The 20,819-nt window shown below is 34.7% G+C and overlaps 1 long non-coding RNA gene across 1 annotated transcript; it reads left to right on the top strand.

The window, feature by feature from the left end:
- The first annotated feature begins 376 nt into the window (after positions 1 to 376).
- On the top strand, positions 377 to 8,257 carry LOC131843310 (uncharacterized). The gene is made up of 3 exons (XR_009357545.1): positions 377 to 487; positions 1,315 to 1,399; positions 8,074 to 8,257. It is a non-coding gene; the product is annotated as an uncharacterized LOC131843310 (long non-coding RNA).
- The last annotated feature ends 12,562 nt before the right edge of the window (positions 8,258 to 20,819 follow it).

The raw sequence follows: 20,819 nt of genomic DNA, 5'->3' as shown, positions 1-20,819 counted from the left end.
AATCAGGGTATTTAAAAAAATGGGTTGCTGAGGATCTAGACTATCTTTGTACCAAATTTCATTTAATTCGGTTCAGTAGTTATGGCGTAAAAGCGCGACAGACAGACAGAGTTACTTTCGCATTAATAAATATTTATTAACTTTGTGGAGGTGTTTCGCCTGCGCCCGCGCAGCGCCCCGTCCGAGCATCGAATCCACACGATATTTCACGAAATAATACAGACCAAACGAGCTTATTATTGATATTTTATTTCCGTTTCGTGTTCTTTTATGGAATTTCGGTAGCGTTGGATAATGGTCCACTTATGGCAGGAAATATTCGGTCGTAACCAACTTGAAATATTACGGAATTAAAAAAATGAATGTTAACTTATTATTCAAGTCGATGACATATTTTTTCTAATAGATGATAATGAAATAGTGCATTACCTGCGCTAACGATTTACGCTGACGGGGCACCAGTGGAGGATGATAATATCAGCATGAGGTCAAGTCAGTTTTTTTATACCACTGGAGACAAACGAGCAGGGGCTCACCTGATGGTAAGTGATTACCGCCGGATGATAATATCAGCATGAGGTCAAGTCAATACCACTGGAGACAAACGGGCTTGCGGCTCACCTTGGTAAGTGATTACCGCCGGATGATAATATCAGCATGAGGTCAAGTCAGCCACTCTCACTTCTCTTGAAGGTTTCAATATCGTATCGGTTCGGAAATACCATTGCTGGAAGGTGATTCCACAATGCGGAGGACCGCCATTCATCCAGATGATCAGGATAATATTTCTAGCTGGTGGTCAAATTCTACGGTGATGAAATTCAATAGCATGTATTAATCCGAACAATTCCTCACACTCCCCGTGATATATGCGGTAGAAATTACACAGAGATCTCGCCGCAGAGCCAATGGGTCGAATCTGTCAAAAGGACGTTCATTACCAACGATTCTGGCTGCTCGGTTTTGGTCACTTAGGACATCCTGGCATCTTTACCAGTAATTTATCACGATGATTTCTATGGGGCAAGGATGGAGGTCAATATGACATGGAACAGCATGGAGGTCAATATGACATGGTACATTGCTAGCAATGAGGTAATTATCCCACATTAATTAAAATAAAGGGACGATCTAATATTTGTATCTATTTCTATTTTAATTAAAAACATAACAACGTAAAAGTATCACAAGTTGTCATAAACTTGACATATATTAAGCGATACATTCGTCAGCATCACAATAGTGACAGACCACGACGCGTGTAACAAAACACCGCATTTTTCCACAAATCCGAAATAAACTCCTCTGAACCAGAGATCCGGTGAGGACGCCGCTCGGATGTTGTGATGCTGCGACAGCCAGGAACACCGACGTCGTTACGCGCCGCCGACCGTGAGAGGTAGGGCGACGGTAGCTTCTTTTAGAAGCTATTTTTAGAATTATTAAAACTAATTTCTTCAACTTAGTTGCTTTGTTGTTCAGCTAAAAATTGAAGAATTTATAAATGATAATAATGTTTTTGTAGAAAATATATCTAACTTAAAATTCATAGCGCTGACAATGTTATCTGATTGAACAGAGATTAAGTGCGTAGCGGTTTCTATGTGATTCTCGCATGCCTGTTCCTTGTTGTTAATTAAATATAAGTAAATCAATATTTATTTAACACACAAGTTTCTTGCTTATTCTTCTTGAAATGAATCTGCATTCCGTATAAGCGGTAGAATAAAAAAACTTGACTATTCAAAAGTGCTTATATTAAGTTTATTTGAATAAAGATTATTTCTATTTCTCTATTTCTATTTCTAATATTCGGTAAGCCGTAAGAGCAGCTAATATTTATAGTGTGTGTTGCTGGCAGCTTGTCTACCATTCTTTTTATATATCTACTTTTTATATGTCACTTTTGACGAACTAATATTGTTTTGTTACTTCTCGCTGTGAGCCCTTTTGGGAAGAATACACATTTTTACTAGTATTTGTTTTTTATTAAAATAGTAGTTGTGTTCCCGCTCCAGTAACAGTGTGTATAAACCGACGATCTGGTGAATATCGCTGGTAGAGGTTGGATGCGAGCAACTCAGGACCAATCGTCCTGGAAATCTTTAGAGGAGGCCTTTGTTCAGCAGTGGACGTCTTCCGGACTTATTATATTTTGAACAATTATGAATTTTGAATAGTATAGTAGTATAATGTGCATAAACTTTCATCAACTATTCGCTCCTTTATACATTCTTTATGTGATAAGAGATAACCGCTGGTAATATCCTAGTGATACGATGGACATACATATTATTACTTAATTATGTACATTTAACAATTTAAATAAATATGACATTCATTGTTAACATTTGTTAAATTTAATGTTAACGTGAATTTAAATATTGAAACTTAAAATATAGCTGAATATGGAACTGTACATTTATTTATTTGCAGAATACAATGTTACAAGTAGGTCTTACAATATTAATATTCGTTCAATAAATAAATAAATAAACATTAATTTGTAAGAACAATGCAAGCGATTCAAAGCAAATAAATAAATATAACATTTATGTTTAGTTATTTAGTCGGTAACAAACAAACATATTTTCGTATTTTCAATATTAGTAAGAGGCATGCTCCCGATGTTAGTACTTCTAAAATATAAATGAAAAATAGAGAAAAAAATGTATTTTTTTATTTATTTATTTATATACTCTTTATTGCACCAGGAAAATTATATTAATAGAGTAATTAAATTTAAGAGGGTACAAAAGGCTGGCTGATGCAATCTCTTCCAGGCAACCTTTGGGAGGAGAAAAGACAAAAGGTGGAAGGTGTATAGAAGAGAATAGAATAGAATAGAAAATCATTTATTCAAATAAACTTACATTGAAGCACTTTTGAACATTCATTACATTTTTTAATCTTCCGCTCATTCGGAAAGCTGTATCATCACAAGAAGAACGAGCAAAAACTTGCGTGTTGCTCTTTTAAATAATTTTATTATTACTTTACATTTTTAAGTTTAATTGTGTGAATACAAACCACCAATTAGCAAGAAGAAAGAGAAAAAAACGTAATAATAATAATGACAAATTAATAATAAATAATATAACATATTACATATATAAACTGTATACACTAATATAAATATTATATTTATAGACATATATAAATATATATATATACATACATAACAACCTGCAACAAATAGATACACAACACAAAATAATGCGAGCAGCAAGTAACTGTGATACGCATGTACCTATGCATACTACGAGATCGAGTGTAATCTTAGATAGGAGAGAAACACAGTATAGCTGTGGTAGATGCATTGTAGAGGCACTGTCAGCTGTCAACATAGTGTTGACATATATTATACTATAAATTTTGACGACCTCGGTGGTCTAGCGGTCTAGCACACCGCTTTACGACCTATGGTCGCGGTTTCGATTCCTCGCACGGCACAAACATTTGTATTCATGAGTATGATTGTTTGTATCAGTCTGGGTGTTTTCTATATATAATATGTATGTATTTACAAAAAAAAATATCTATGTATATGTATCAGTTGTCTAGTACCCATAACACTAGTTTCAGCTAGCTTAACTTGGGTCTAGATGGCGCTGTGTGAATTGTCCTGAGGTTATTATATTATTATTATAAATAGGTATATATACAAAGTTTTTAATTGCTGCTCGATCCAAACTCACTCCAAAATTATCTACATATAAGAAACAATGCACAATCCCCGACGGTCGCTTGAATCTAAAAATATTTCTATTTTGTGTGGTCCTACATGAACTAACACGTTTTTTACTTAAACGCAAGTACTTATCTAAGTATTTAAAACTGACTGGCAACAAAAATGGCGCTCCTCTACCAAAACTACGAGCAGTAAATGGAATCGCGACCACTTGAATAAAAACGTGTTTGTTTTGCGAGTTAGAGTGCATTTTTTATACGAATGAAGATTAACGGACAGGACAAACAAAGACAAACAAACTTATATGAACGCAACCGTGACGCAGCACCCACCTACACTTACTTACCCTATAAATATCTCGGCACTTGAGTACTTCCCAACATCGCAAGCGCCTCAGATCTCAGCGGCGGCCGTCATGCGCCAGCGCTGCCGATAATCGGAACGCCTACCCTACCAACACCAATCCAAACCACACCCAATCTCCACACACTAAAGCTCATTTTCCATTACATTTAACAACTACCGTATTACAAACCTGAAAGGAATTTCAGGCCAAATAATTCCAGTATGTATTTATATAACGATTAGGTGTGTTTTGGTTTGTAGAGAGTACAAAGGGCGTAAGACAACGGAAGCTGCAGTAAAGCGATGCTATCTCGACTCTTTAATTAGACGGTTTAATTAAGAAATTCGAGTTATACGGAGCGATAATTGGTTCATTAGTTTATGTCCGTCTGTTCTTTAAGAATAGTAGTTATCTACTAAACTATTCGTGGATGTAAGTTTATGACTAATCTAATTATTTTAACATATCTTTTATAGGATAGAACTTATAATAGATTACTCTGATTGGTTTTAGTTTTTATTGATTTATTTATATAATTTGATTTTAAATAAGAAAAATGATAATAACCCCGGAAAATCACACACAATTAAACCGAAGCTAAGCAGAGCGTGTGATATTTAAAAGTAATTCAATTGAGTTTCGTGCCAGTTCTTCTCAATTGGATCTATATACCGAACTGGACGGTAGGAAAAAAAATAAAATTAGAATGTAAAAATTTGACGTTCATAAGCGGTTAAAATGTCCTACATGAATAAATGATTTTTGAATTTGAATTTGAATTTGAATTTATCTATTAAAAGAAAACCAATGCTGACTATACTTAAATAAAATCAATATAAACGTCATACTACGCCACTGACTGGCTTTCACAAATAACAACAGACTAATTCTAAAAAAATACATCACTCCATATAAAGGCAACAACACATTATAAAGTTAACAGAGAATATGAAATGAATTAACTGAAATTGGTGATTTCCTGACTGATACATTGACGTAAAGACAATTGATTAATGACTATCGGTATGATGACGTAGTACAGTAATTTTATTTCATTAAACATTAATATATATACATATTTATAACACATTGTTTACCTACATTTGGCAAATAATATTATTATTATTATGATTCTTTATTTTTTTCTCAGCTATTTAACACTTACGGGCCGAAACCAAGTAAGTGCAGTGTGTGTGTATGTGTGTGTGCGCGTGTATGTATGTGTGAGTGTGTGTGTACTTATTGTGTGCCTGGTGTGACTGGTGTTATATCATTTTCATCGATTTCGAGAAATTATTACACAAATTTAAGATGGCTATGATGTAACTAATTGTTTCAGGCTATGATGTAGGAGTTTGGGTATGATACCTGTAGATTATTATTATTATTATTAACAAGTGTACAGTAACAAATAGTGAATTTATACAAATATATACATATACATGATCTTCAATAATAATTAATTGTTATATAAAGAAGGGCTCACTTAGTTGTTGTCTCGTTGATTTAATTTATTATAAAATAGATCTATATTAACTGTTTTAGATAGTTTATTAAAATTGTTGCTAGCTCGCCAGAGAAATTAATTCTGCTTATAGTTCGATGACACTAGGGGAACAGATAGGGGAGGGTTGTGCTTTGTTCATACTTGTTGATATGGGTACTAAACAACGTATATCTAGACACGTGGGAGCGTGTCAAAGCAGAGTTTAAGTAAGAGAACTGGCGACCTGCACCGTATGTATATTTACACGAACCATTTGGAATCACTTTTTACCCCCTCATAACTCAAAAACTCTTCCACATAAACCTATCAAATTGGTTCATATATTGAGACTTGCGAGATAAAATAAAATATCATTTGTTCTTATAACTTAGGATAATATATTGTAGCCTAAGGTCTGACTTGGCTAGTTTTCATATACGAAATATATTGTAGCCTTCGCAAGTTCTAAACATGTTACTTGTCGGTTCCTATTTTATTATTAGTAGTAACTAGCAATCGAAAGTAATAATTGGTATATGAGAACTAGCCAAGTTAGACCTTAGGCTACAGTATATTATCCTAAGTTATAAGAAGAAATGATATTTTATATTGTTATAAATACATTTCAGGACAGACCATTGAACTTGGCACCCATTTAGATCTCACCTCTTTTGTCGTAGAAGTCAACAATCAAGGCATACATCATAATATTGAACTCGGCTATCATTTCACATTTATGTATTTGAAGGGGTATATTTATTATTGTAAATATATACGTATAATATACATAGAATACGCCCAGAAGTGAGGTGATTTGCTGATTTGTAGTAAGGTATACATACATAATTTATCTTTTCTTTACATAGTATAAAATGAAGTCACTTCCGCTGTATGTTGGCTTACATCTTTTAAACTACGCAATGGATTTTAATCCAGTTTTAGCAGTTTTTAATAGATAGAACGATTCAAGAGGAAGGTTTATGTGTATAATATATGTATGTGTAATATATGTGTACCCGTGCGAAGATAGTGAATAACAAAATATATATATACTAGCTTTTGCCGCGGTTTCGCTCGCGTTAATATATCACCTTAAGGGTGGAATTTATCAAAATCCTTTCTTAGGGGATGCCTACGTCATAGTAGCTTTATGCATGCAAAGTCTCACCACGATCGGTTTAAAATTGATCAAGTTTCATCCCCTATTTTATCCCCTTGGGGATAGAATTAATCAAAATCCTTTCTTAGCGGATGCCTACGTCATAACATCTACCTGCATGCCAAATTTCAGCCCGATCCGTCCAGTGGTTTGGGCTGTGCGTTGATAGATCACTATGTCAGTCACCTTTGAATTATATATATTTAGATTATGTAAACTAAATCAATATAGTATCGTTAATGGAATTAAAAAAGTAGTCATATTATTTTTTATTAGTTTATCCAATACAAACAAATATTCAAATCCAAAGAGTTATCTTCATAATATTATCTAAAGTAAGATTATTAATTCCAGTCAGTAAAATGACATTTCCAGTGTTGCAGGTTTTTAGTCCCACATAAATAGTGATGTGATAGAATCGAGTTTTTACAATTAAAAGTTAGTCGAGATTACATTTTTTTTTTTTCAATATCAAATTGCCTTTATATAAATAAAAATTCTAGTATTAATTCCTCTGAATATCTTTTTACGTTTTTTCCCAGCTTTTGTAATAATGTTGTAGTGAGAAATTTTAATATGCTGGTAAGGTCCATATTTCTAAAATCGTATTGTTTAATACGGTATGTATTAATTATTTAACATTAAAAAAAAGGTCTATATACGTAATAAAATAAAGCATGACTAAACGTCTAAGTCTATTGATTGCGGAACATCACTATTGTAGCGGGTCACCCCTTTTTTGTATCAGTGACAGTTGCACTTGTCATTTTACTGACTGGAATTTATAATCGTACTTTAGTCTAGATTTAAAATGACGCTTCTGGTTTACGAATAAATACCTAACACTATCACTAACTATAAGCATAATCATCAACTTAATCTTAATAGGTATAATTAGTAAATCACGGGATTTTACCACGTTTTCTTTTTGTCGAGTTCCCGATATTTCGGCAGTGTTTCAACCACCATGATCACGTAAACTGAAGAGCAGCTGGTAGATGGTAAATAAATCTTTTACGGACAGACATATTCGTCTACCTTCACACGTCTTCGTTTGTTGCTACTATTAATATCGGGAACGCGATAAATATAAAACGTGGTAAGATCCAGTGATTTACTAATTATACTTATAAATAATGATCGCGTCAAACTTCATTTTAATAATATTTAAACACGAAAGTTTGTATGGATGGATGTTTGTTACTCTTTCACGCAAAACTATTATTTTTTTATTTTGTTAAAACATTAATTAAAAAATATATAATGTAAATTGAGTAAGTGTGATGCAGACGAAAAGCGAGTCAGCTAGTTAAAAATATAACTAACTAGATCTCTATAATAAAAACAAAAAGCCGACAAATTGTAACAAACTGAATTGGGTTAAATTACAGTGTCTCCTCGTGTCTCCTCGTGTCTCCTCGCGTCTCCTCGCGGCCCTTGGCAGATCAAGCGGTGGTGTCACTATCAAACAAACACGCCGACATTCCCACAACTCACTGAACAGGGTTGTCACCATGTTGAAAGACTTGAAATTAATCATTTTCTATAATTAACATAACGTATGTATATGTATATATATATATATATATATAAGAAAACGTGGTAAAATCCCGTGATTTACTAATTATACCTATTAAGATTAAGTTGATGATCATGCTTATAGTTAGTGATAGTGTTAGGTATTTATTCGTAAACCAGAAGCGTCATTTTTAATTACATAAAGCCTCATTAATATGTGTATGTCTATTGTATGTATTAATATATTTTATATTTATTACTATAATTAACATAACGTATGTATATGTATATATATATGAATAAACGTATGGCAAACTTATGTCTGTACTTAATAAATATCTGCATTGTCACGCTGAAGAGTAAAGTATTTAATTTAATTGTAATTAGGTTGTAAAATATTTGTAGAATAAAATAAAAATTTCATATAGTCATACAGAATATTTTAGTCGCTTCAGAACGTCAAGTGTATACTTAATATTTTTCCTACCGTTTAATTCAGTAATTGAAACAATGGAGAACATCTGGTGAGAAACTCAATTGACAACCTCGGTCGTCTAGCGGTCTAGTACACCGCTTTACAACCGATGGTCGCGGGTTCGATTCCTCGCACGGCACAAACATTTGTATTCATGAGTATGATTGTTTGTATCGGTCTGGGTGTTTTCTATGTATAATATGTATGTATTTAGAAAAAAAAATCTATGTGTATATATGTATCAGTTATCTAATTAATAATTCTAATTTAAGTAGACCAGTACTGAAATCAAAATTATAAAGAGCATTTTTAGATAGACTTTAAAAACAAAAATTGTAATTGTATGTAATTATCTGTAAAAACGTGTATTTATGTGGATAGAAGTTTATGGGAAGAATAGTATTAAAAAAAAACTGAGCGATATATTGCCAACAAACTGTTCTACAGTTTGGCGAGTCAATGTATAAAAACAACTGTACTATTATCTTTATTAAATAAATAAAAAAAAAAATCGAGTACTGTTATATATGTATCATTTCTGAAACTTCCCTATAGTACATTGCTATGCTATTAGAATAGAATAGAATAGAATAGAAAATCATTTATTCAAAAAAACTTACATTGAAGCACTTTTGAATAGTCATAACATTTCTTTTTTAATTTAATTTTATTGCAGGGGGGTTGCAGTCTAGCTGGTAGGGCCCTACCCCTACTAGCTAGACTTTAGTAATATACTAATTCTCGTGACTCTGTAGCATGTTGGTTAGAGCCAGCCCTACGTACCACTGTCACACGACGAATGTTCCCGACACGTGTTGCAGAGCTACTGTTGCTCTTAGTACTCTACATATGTAGCTTATTAAACGGCGCGGCGTCCTCACTTGTAGGTACCTTCGTAAATAGCCACATTTTTAATTCTTTTTCTACAAAAATCACTAAAAAACAGAATAAAACAAAAAAGAAATATAGAATTGCCCAGAGACATTCGCAAGGACTAAAATAACACCGACGCATCCAACCAGCCCTACTAATCTATACATATAAATAAAATTGGTGTCTGTTTGTAATATTGAAATAATCGTTTTTTATTACATGCATATGAATATAAGTAATTTAAGTAATTTAAATAATGTAAATTTAATATTGTAATGGGTGAAAACTGTGATCGGTACAGCCTATGCTGTAAATAATATAATTGACGTAGTGGAGTAATCTGAAACAGTCATGGTCGCTATAAAGTTCAAACTTGTGGCGGCGTGGTGGGCCGAGTCGATGTGCTTCCTCAAATATGGTTGAGTACAATGATGGCTGGCTCATACGTCATACTCGTGAACGGGTGCTACTTGTGGGGACTGGTCTGTTCAGGTTGTGAACACTGATTAAATTTTTTGTTCTTTGCGATAGCATATGCTGGTGGTCACTCTATTCTCCCAAATTTGAATTTTAAAAACTATATTTATTATAAACATGTTCCACTATTATTTGAAAAAGTACGAGCTGAGTTTCTTGTCAGTTCTTCTCATCTCGATATCATTCCGAACTGACGGTAGATTTGACATATCATAAGAGTCTGTAATAGACCTACATGAATAAATATATTTTGAATTTTTTTGAATTATGAACATACACCAACAAATAACGATTGGAATGATTTCGGTGGACATCACCCCCACATTTCGGTCACCTCGTGAGCCAGGGCGAGATGTTTTCTCTTTTTCTAGTTTGTTTTTTTTTTAACGAGTGGTAGATAAAAAACAAATTGTTATGACTATTCAAAAGTGCTTAAATTAAGTTTATTTGAATAAATGATTTTCTATTCTATTCTATTCTTTCTCAGTTTCGGCTTTCACGAGGTTCTCGTCATGCGGTATGGTGACCAAAATCACCAGAGAGTGCCCGATCAATCACCACGATATTGTGATGTAAAACTAGGCTAAGATTTGTTCCTGGATGTATAAGTTATTATATTAATATGTTCTCTAAGTAGTAGTGTAATTGTTACACTATCTCGTATATACAATATATATTATTATAATTAGACTTGTCATAAGTGTCTGTTACAGACCTACATGAATAAATATTTTTTTGAATTTGAATTTGATATCAGGTTTGCGAGAACGGTCCTGTCCGTGATGATGGATCGGTCCCAGTACAGCCTGATGATTATTATTATTATTAATTTGTATTTTTTTTTGGACTATACTGGCACTGCTTGCTCCTGTTCGGTCGGCTGCGGGCGACCGCGCTTCGCCACGCTCCGCACATGCACGCATGCCTGCAAACAAGCACGCAGATAAACACTATTACCACTCTGTCACAACATAACGGCACCCACTACAATACTTAGGACTTATTGAAAGTTACGAAACATTGAATTAACAATATACAATTCTTATTTAAATATTGTATACTAGCAAACAACAACTTATCAAGACCTACATCTGGAGTATAGCCTTGTATGCCTGTGAGACGTGGACATTGACACAAAAGGAAAGAGACAAACTGGAAGCCTTTGAAATGTAGTGTTTTTTTTTTTTATAACACAGGGGACAAACGAGCATGCGGCTCACCTGATGGTAAGTGATTACCGCCGCCCATGAGCACCCGCAACACCAGGGGAATTGCAAGTACGTTGTCGGCCTTTTAAAAAGGAATAAGCTTTTTCTTGAAGGTTTCAATATCGTATCGGTTCGGAAATACCATTGCTGGAAGGTGATTCTACAATGTGGTTGTGCGAGGCAAAAAGTTTCTAAAAAACCGTACTGTGGAAGACCGCCATTCATCCAGATGATCAGGATGGTATTTCAGTTTCTGGCGGGTGGTACGGTGGTGAAACTGGTGTTGGAGAAGAATGGAAAGAATTAGCTGGAAAGATAAAATAAGGAATGAAGAAGTGCTTGAGAGGATTAAAGAAAAGAGACAGATCATAGATATTATTGAGAATAGGCGGGGAAAAATGTTGGGGCACTTGATACGACACAACGTACTAATTAACAACATTATAGAAGGAAAAATAGATGGAAAGAGAGGAAGGGGAAGACCAAGACACAGCTATATCAAGCAGGTTAAAGAAAAAGTTGGAGTCGTGTCGTATCAACAGCTAAAAGGACTGATGGAAGATCGTGGAAGGTGGCGGGAGCTCCACCGACAAGAGCACAGCTCTTAAATTATGAAATGAAAATACTAGCAGCGCCCGCGGTTTCACCCACGTTAATTTCAATAAAAAATATAGCCTATACGATATTCTGATTGTTATGAAAACAACTGACAAATAATTTTCAATACAGCTGTCTTTAGTGGACTGTATTCTGGACAGACGTCCTCGGTGGTCTAGCGGTCTAGCATACCGCTTTACGACCGATGGTCGCGGGTTCGATTCCTCGCACGGCACAAACATTTGTATTCATGAGTATGATTGTTTGTATCGGTCTGGGTATTTTCTATGTATAATATGTATGTATTTACGAAAAAAAAAATTATCTGTGTATTTGTATCAGTTGTCTAGGACCCATATTTTTTTTTTATTGGGTTGTTTGGGCTATTGTCAGATGTGTAGCACCTGAAGCACTGCGACCTACATAGATCTATTGTGCTCGCCCTTTTCAGAGTTCGCTACCTAGACCCGTCAGGGACAAGAATTGAAGGATATTCTTAGGAGCGATCGTTTTTATCTCCTCGGGAAAGAGTGTAAACTTTCCAAAGGAGATATTTCGTTTATGCATGAGTATATGCAACCACATAGGATGTGAAGCGGCGTTTCCTCTTCAGTTTGGCAGAATCTGCAGATACTTGTCGTGCATAGGCCTAGCTTAGCCATATGCTTGTTCAATTTGCAGTGTCCTGTGAGGGCCCTAGTCATCATGCATATGTTGTTTTTACTCAATAGCAGTAATCTATTGGAGTATTTGGTCGAGAAGCCCGATATTAGGTCTTTTGAATGTATTAATCCTGGCATTTCTTGCCAGTGATTCAGTGCTTCTCGTTTGGTTATTAATTTGAGATGTCCCAGTTTTAGGCAACGAGACACACCACAGAAGGGTTCGGGGCCCAGTTGGACGGTTTTTGCCCCTAACTTTGCCAGATGGTCGGCATTCTCATTGCCTTCAATATTTGAGTGCCCGGGGACCCATCTCAGTGTAATATTATTTCTGCTTCCTACTTCATTTAGTAGCAGGATACAGTTTCTAATAAGTTTAGAACGAATTTCGTACGAGTTAAGTGCTAGTAGAGCAGCTTGACTGTCCGAATAAATGTATAAATTCTGATTGATGTAGTTAGATGTAGGACCCATAACACAAGCTTTAGCTAGCTTAACTTGGGTCTAGATGGCGCTGTGTGAATTGTCCTGAGATTATTATTATTATTATTTAAGACTGAAGAAGGATTTGAGCAAGAGATTGATAATTTGGAAAGCACTCATCTTGTACTGCGAGGATTGCCGGGTCGGTTTCCGCAAGGCTTCCCAGAACTTCGGGCTTGTCCGAACTTACCTTTTGAACGGGTTTACCGCCTGTTTGTTTACCGCCAAAACCGACAATAGGTGCTCTCCAGTATGAAGTCTTGCGTTCCTTTATTGTTTCGTAAATAAACTAATAATATTCACGTCTTTAATAAACAAATCTATATAAAACCAGCTGTCCCGGCAAACGTTGTTTTGCCTTAAAATAAAAAAAAAATAGGGGTGGACTACCCCTAACATTTAGGGGGATGAAAAGTAGATGTTAACCGATTCTCAGACTTACTCAATACGCTCACAAAATTTCATGAGAATCGGTCAAGCCGTTTCGGAGGAGTATGGGAACGAAAACTGTGACACGAGAATTTTATATATATAGATATCGACAATTACGTCAATGATAATCGTGTCGTATCAAGAATTAAAGAGCATGATGGAAGATCGCGGAAAGTGGCAAGAGCTCCACCGACAAGAGCGTAGCTCTTAAATTATGAATGAAATGAATGAATAATCGGAACACTTTTTCGACAACGACAAAGAGGAAACGACTCCCACCCTCGGAATCTATTTTTTTTTTTAATATTTTTTACGGCATTGGATATCGCGATATTATTGTGAATAGTGAACACTGATGTAATAAGCTATATTTTTTTTTTTTCTTTCTTTCTTTCTTTAGTAAATGGTAATCGTTGCAAATCCATGAATAGTTATTATATAATGGTGGGCATTGTATGTAGCTCTTACATGTTTCGTATTTCTAAAGGCTGAGATAACAATAATAATTCACGACAATTCATACAGCGCCATCTAGTCTCAAGTTAAGCAGAGCTTGTTTCATGGATATAAATTCAGATGTATGTATGTATGTGTATTATTATTATTATTTTATTATATTTATTGTATATGAAGGTGTACGCTGAAAACCAGCGTCGTGGCACCCCGTCACGACATATGCTGAGCAGAGACCTATTTGGTACTGTAATTATTAATATAAAATGTAAATTAAATTTTAAAAATTATTTTCAGTATACCAAATAAACAATTTTCTTTCTTTCTTTATTATTGTAAAGTTTAATCAAAATCCGTTCAATAGTTTTCGAATCCGCTGAGCTCGGGACCCGCGTCCATTTTCGCATCATTCCTAATCGTTTAGCGAAACGTTGTACAGTAGATATTTATTCCGTATATAGAATATTGTTTTAATTTGTGTCTGTCCGTTTGAAACTTTGAAGTGACAGCTCGTAAATCTGACGGGAAGCGATGCGTGTTACGTGACTCTCTGAGACACGCTATGCGATTTAAAGTAGAGGTACATAAGTATAATATATGTACGTAATATGTCGGTTTAATCGATAGATAGTCGACGCGGCTTATATTCTTATGTAAATGACAAACAAACTGACGGCCAACCTGATGGAAAGTGGTCGCCGCACCTATATATATATAGACTAGCTTTTGCCCGCGGCTTCGCTCGCGTTAATATCCCCTTAGGATAGGAATTTATCAAAACCCTTTCTATGGGGATGTCATAGTAGCTTTGTGCGTGCAAAATCTCAGCCCGATCGGTTTAAAATTGACAAACTTTCATCCCCTGTTTTAACTCCTTGGGGGTAGAATTAATCAAAATCCTTTCTTAACGGATGCCTACGTCATAACATCTACTTGCATGCCAAATTACAGCCCGATCCGTCCAGTGGTTTGGGCTGTGCGTTGATAGATCACTTTGTCAGTCACCTTTGAGTTATATATATTTAGATTCGACATAACATTAACAAGTTTGCGTTATTTTTAATCACAAATTATTTTGCTTCAACTTAAACCTTTTGTATTCTCTTAATTGATTTTAGGGTTATTACAACCCATCTAAAATAAACTGAATAAAAATTAAACAATTATTGATTCAGAGCAATTTTTCAAATTGCTTATTGGCTATTGGCTTATTGGCTTAATGGCTTATTTATGAAATGGCTTTTATCAGAGCACACAAACAGCGTAATTTCAGAAGAAGAAACACACAACAATATCGTGTGAATTTTCTTAATACAAACAAAACTGAATTGATCTTTCCACTGTAGATTTGAAGTGGTATACCTGTACAGATAGCAGTAGAGCTGTGCAACCAACGTCAAGTTTGATTTATGTAGCAACCTCGACGTGGTAACCTCATAAAACATTTCGATCGTCTGTCACATTTATGCCGTTTATGTTATTATAACGATATTTAGCGTACAATTTTACGACTCTGCCAAGATACTTGATGCTAATGTCCTGAAAGTATGTAATATCTCACATGAGGTTCAAAGTAAGATTTCTTCCTCAATATTTGAATTCTCTTCTTATGGTCCGTGCATTTCAATTTTACAGCTACCCATCCCGGCTTTACTGATTTAATCTTATTGTGTTTTTATATTTGAGCAACAGTTTACATTTACAAGTCGAAACGTGTGAATACAAACTACCAATTAGCACTAATTCAATTAAATACTCAAATAGAAAAAATATTGAATATATAACAACTGGTTAAACAATTAATAAGAGGAAATCAGTCATAGTGATTAGAGCAGACCAGTCCGTACAAGCAGCACCCGTTCACGAGTATGACGGATGAGCCAGCTATCACTGCGCTCGACCATATTTTAGGGAGCCCAATGACCCGGCCCACCACGCCGCCACAAGTCTGGACATTTTAGTGAGCATGACTACTCAAAACACCAGACCACGTCAAAGCTACTTAGTAGTACAGTACTACACATCGGGACGATCCTGAGCAAAGGTGAGTAAGTTTACACAGTAATAGTAAAGTAATACCTGTCAGCATTTTTCAAAAGTCTTATTCTCTCTTTTACATCTCCAAGTAACAATGCACCCTGAAACTGTGCAGAGACATCTTTACGTATCTCTGCAATCTTCATCATTTTGCGCAGCTTCTCTAAATAAAAGAACGAGAGCTTGTCAAAGTTCTTGGTACGTTAGTAACACATCTCTACGATCTGAAAAAAAGCAATAAAATTATCAGATAGTTCGATAAAAACGTTATTCTATATTATTTGATATGTTTAACTAGATATTAGGCAGTGAAAATGTTAAAGGAAATGATAAATTTCAGCACTAAATAGCGAAGGTATCTGCAATTTACAAAGCAAATTCTTTGTTTCAGTTTAATTATATATTTTCATCTATTGATTTATTTGAAATAGTGGAAAAATTCTGAAATAAGTTAGAAATATTCAGATTGTTTTGTATTTTATACAACTTTTTTAAGTATAAAATAATCATTTTTCTTATAACATATTAAACATTGCTTACTTTGGGGTGTTCGGAGTGTGGAAGACGTTCTTCCAGATCGAAATCGTATTTCTACTTCCTTGTCGTTCTACGTCCATGTTCGCCAATTAAAGATACTCATGGTCCCTTCAATGTACATACTTGAATGCTGCCTTTTTGTTAAAATGCATTCATATCTATTTATAAAAAAGGGTGACTTCTACAAATTTTCTGTGAGAGATCCTGGAAAACTTGTGTTACCAAAAATGTGAACACGTTTATCACAGTAATAGTTATACCTGTTGCATAAGTATATATAATAAATTACCAACTACAATTACGAATATCTGTTTAAAATGGTTCAAAGACAAATTAATGAAATGGCTGATAAATAAGTGTTATATATAAAAAAAACATCTATTAAAAAGAGCAACACACAAGTTTCTTGCTCATTCTTCTTGTGATGAATCTGCATTCCGAATGAGTGGTAGAATCAAAATATGACTATTCAAAAGTGCACACACACACACACACACACACACACACAAACACACACACACACACCATCTATTTGTCTATTTTATTTCTATTTCTATTGTTTTTTTAATTCTATTGCTAGATCTGTGTACTTTGTCAGTTTTTTATTGATTATTATTATTATTATTATAGATTACAGCAGTGTCAGTATGTTTTTTTTACTCAGTGGATGATTACATGCAAATTAGATGACATTATGTAATTTTATATATAGATATTTAAATGTATTTGTGGGTATTCGTAATGTAATAACATAATTTTTATACTAAATTGAATATGATTTAATTTGAATATTTGCATACCTCTAAAGGGTGCTGCATGCCGTGTACTTTTATTAGTTAATAAGATCCGAAACTACCATGTAGCAAGCAAATAAATAAACTATTATTCTATATTATTCTATATATATATTATCCATTAATTATTTTCTTTTCAATAAATACACTCCACTCTCTAATTTATATATTACTTAATAAGGATTCGTAATCCAACAATTATATTAATAATTAAATAAATATATGTATAAAGTACATTCTACATATATAAATTTACATTTATAGACAAAATTTCTAGTTCAAGTCTCTTAATTGTTTTTTAAATGTATTTGCGCACATGGAGTGTTGTACTCAAATGCTTGTTATATTTGAATACGAAAGTTGTTAATGACTAGTAGTACTAACAATATATACTGGTGGGGATTATAAGTATGGGGGACTAAATGAAATCAAAAATCATTTATTCATATAGGACATTTTAGCCGCTTTATATAAGTATAATTTTTTGTATTAATACATGGCCTCGGTGCACAGCTGGGATGTTATGGATATGAAATTTCGGATACGGATAGGTTTCGGATATAGTAATGATTATTATACCGGATACGGATGCGGTTATGAAATGATTTCAGATTATCCGTTAGTTTCGAATAATTTCGGTTACGGATATTTTTTTAGGAATTTCAAAAGGAAAATACAAATAGCTAATAAAATGGTTACATAACGTGTCTGAATTAGGCTCCGCCCCTATCCGATATTATCCGAAACTCTTATTTTGGATTCGGTTACGGTTACGGAGCTCCCTAACATCCCTGGTGCACACCGCTTTAATTCAGATGGTCGCGGGTTGAATTCCTCGCACGGTGCAAACATTTGATGTACATTTGTTGTCATGTCATTTATTAACATTTGTTGTCATGAGTATGACTGTTTGGATCGATCTAGGTGTATACTATCATTATTAAGTATGTATTTACAAAAAAAATCTATGAATCTATATCAGTTATCTAGTACCCATAACACAAGCTCTAAAGACTAGATGGCGTTGTGTTAATTGTCCAGGGTTATTTATTTAATATTTTTCCGTAACCGTCCAGTTCAGTATACAGATTCAATTGAGAAGAACTGGCAAGAAATTTAACTGAATTTTTTTATAGCCAGTTATTTTACATTGTATATTTGTAGGTGTCTATGTCTAACATTAAATGAAAATCCCGTGCATGAACTAATATTGCTATGCACGTTTGCCATTTAAGTAAATGTTTATTTCTATAGGCTTTACTTTGTTTGACTAGTGACCATAGATATAGTGCCTCCATTACCAGCAACCAACTGACCATAATGTTAAGAATTTGGTTGCATTTTTGCAGCCACGAATATCTGAATCTGCCAGTTAGATTTTAAAATTCTGTTTGCTATTTATAATCCGATACTTGAGGAATGTTATATCCTGTTTAACTTCACGCTGTACATCATATCCCATCAAAAACATAAATGTGAAATGATAGCTGAGTTTAATATTATGATATGCCTTCATTGTTGACTTCTACGACAAAAGAGGTGAGATCTAAATGGGTGCCAAGTTCAATGGTCTGTCCTGAAATGTATTTATAACAATATAAAATATCATTTCTTCTTATAACTTAGGATAATATACACTACACCTAAGGTCTAACTTGGCCAGTTCTCATATACCAATTATTACTTTCGATGGCTACAGTATATTTCGTATATGAAAACTAGCCAAGTTAGATCTTAGGCTACAGTATATTATCCTAAATTATAAAAAGAAATGATATTTTATATTCTCTCGCTCGCCAGTTCTCTTACTTGAAACTCGGCTTGACCCGCGTGTATAGATAGGAGCAGGGGAATACGAAAAAGTCTAAAAATGTGTTCAGTACAATCGTACTAAGTAAAACTGCGGAAATCGCATTCCATAGCAATAAGGGAAAAGAAAATAAAGATGTTGAGCAGAATTGAAGTAGGTAAAAGCGCGAGCATCGTATTGACGTGGTGTATATATTAAGCGCCGATGGTGATCGTCATTTATATCGATTCCGTCTTACCTATGTTAGCAACCAACCAGCTTGGTTTTTGGTGAGACATGGCAGTTAAATTACGGTGTCAGAAACATGACTCCATCGTCCTTTGAAACGGCAACGCATAGTCCCATATCTAATATGACAACGTCACGTTTATTGTGTATGTATATAGGCCAGGTATATGGTCCAGCAATATAAAAACAAACTAACAAAATTTTTTTTCGGACTACTCTAATGCTGTGAGCCGCAGCTGGCCTTTACAGCTTCACTGGACATAAAGGGCGAATACAGATGGTACTCCAAACCAAAGGAAGGACTTATGGAGCGGCTGAAGGCCAACTCTCGCCTGACAGATACAACTTTAGTCTGAGCGCACTGCTAGGGTTTTTTTTATTGGGTTATCTGGGCTATTGTCAGATACCTGCACCTGTAGCACTGCGACCTACATAGATCTATTGTGCTCGCCCTTTTAAAGTTCGCTACCTAGACCCGTCAGGGACAAGAATTGAAGGATATTCTTAAGAGCGATGCTTTTATCTCCTCGGGAAGGAGTGTAAACTTTCCAAGGGAGATATTTCGTTTCTGAATGATATGAGTGGGCTACAACCACATAGGATGTGTAGTGGCGTTTCCTCTACAGTTTGGCAGAATCTGCAGATTTTTGTCGTGCATACGCCAAGATCCTGTGAGGGTTTCGAAACTCGGCTCAGGTGTCGTAATTTCGATCCCCCATCCAATCGATATTGTGCGAAGCTAGTGTAGACTAAATGAAATGTCATTGGCCCAATCTATGAATTTGTTTTTTTTTAGGCTAGTGAAAATAGCACTGGATGGTACACATCATCCCGCGCTCGTCCGGGATGCGGCGAGGCGCGGCGACGCGTAACCGCGCATGACGTCGCCCGCCCGAGCGACGCTTCGTGGTACCGCTTTCATGTCGAGCGCTGCTACTGTGTACGTTGATTTTGTATTTAACAATAAATAGAATTGTAACGAGGCCAAAACTGTAGTTAGCTGGGAACATACGAAATATTTGAAAAAAAAATAATAGATTATTTATTTTGAGATTCCTTCTCTTTGTATATTTGTTTCACTGGTGTAGAACGAACTAATCTAACTAATCTCAGGACAATTCACACATCTTTCTTCACACGTCATCTAGACTCAAGTTAAGCTAGCTAAAGCTTGTATTATGGGTACTAGATAACTGATACAAAAACATAGATAATTTTTTTTCGTAAATACATACATAATATATATAGAAAACACCCAGACCGATACAAACAATCATGCTCATGAATACAAATGTTTGTGCCGTTCGAGGAATCGAACCCGCGACCATCGGACGTAAAGCGGTGTGCGAAACCGCTAGACCACTGAGGTCGTCAATTATATATATTCACTACATCTGGGATGAGAAGAAAAGGAAATTTAGATGAGATTTTAGTGAATTTTGAAATATAGCGTGTCATCGCTCATGCTAGTCGATTGGGAAATGTTCCAGATTTCCAGAGGCGAATAACTTGTACTTACAGTGAATGAATCGGTGTAATATTTAGTAGCAATT

This window comes from Achroia grisella, unplaced genomic scaffold (assembly GCF_030625045.1).
Source record: "Achroia grisella isolate CSIRO2021 unplaced genomic scaffold, CSIRO_AGI_Agris_v1 utg1086, whole genome shotgun sequence".
Lineage (NCBI taxonomy): Eukaryota > Metazoa > Arthropoda > Insecta > Lepidoptera > Pyralidae > Achroia > Achroia grisella.
Note: the sequence above shows the minus strand (reverse complement) of the source record. Positions and strands in the feature narration are given on the sequence as shown.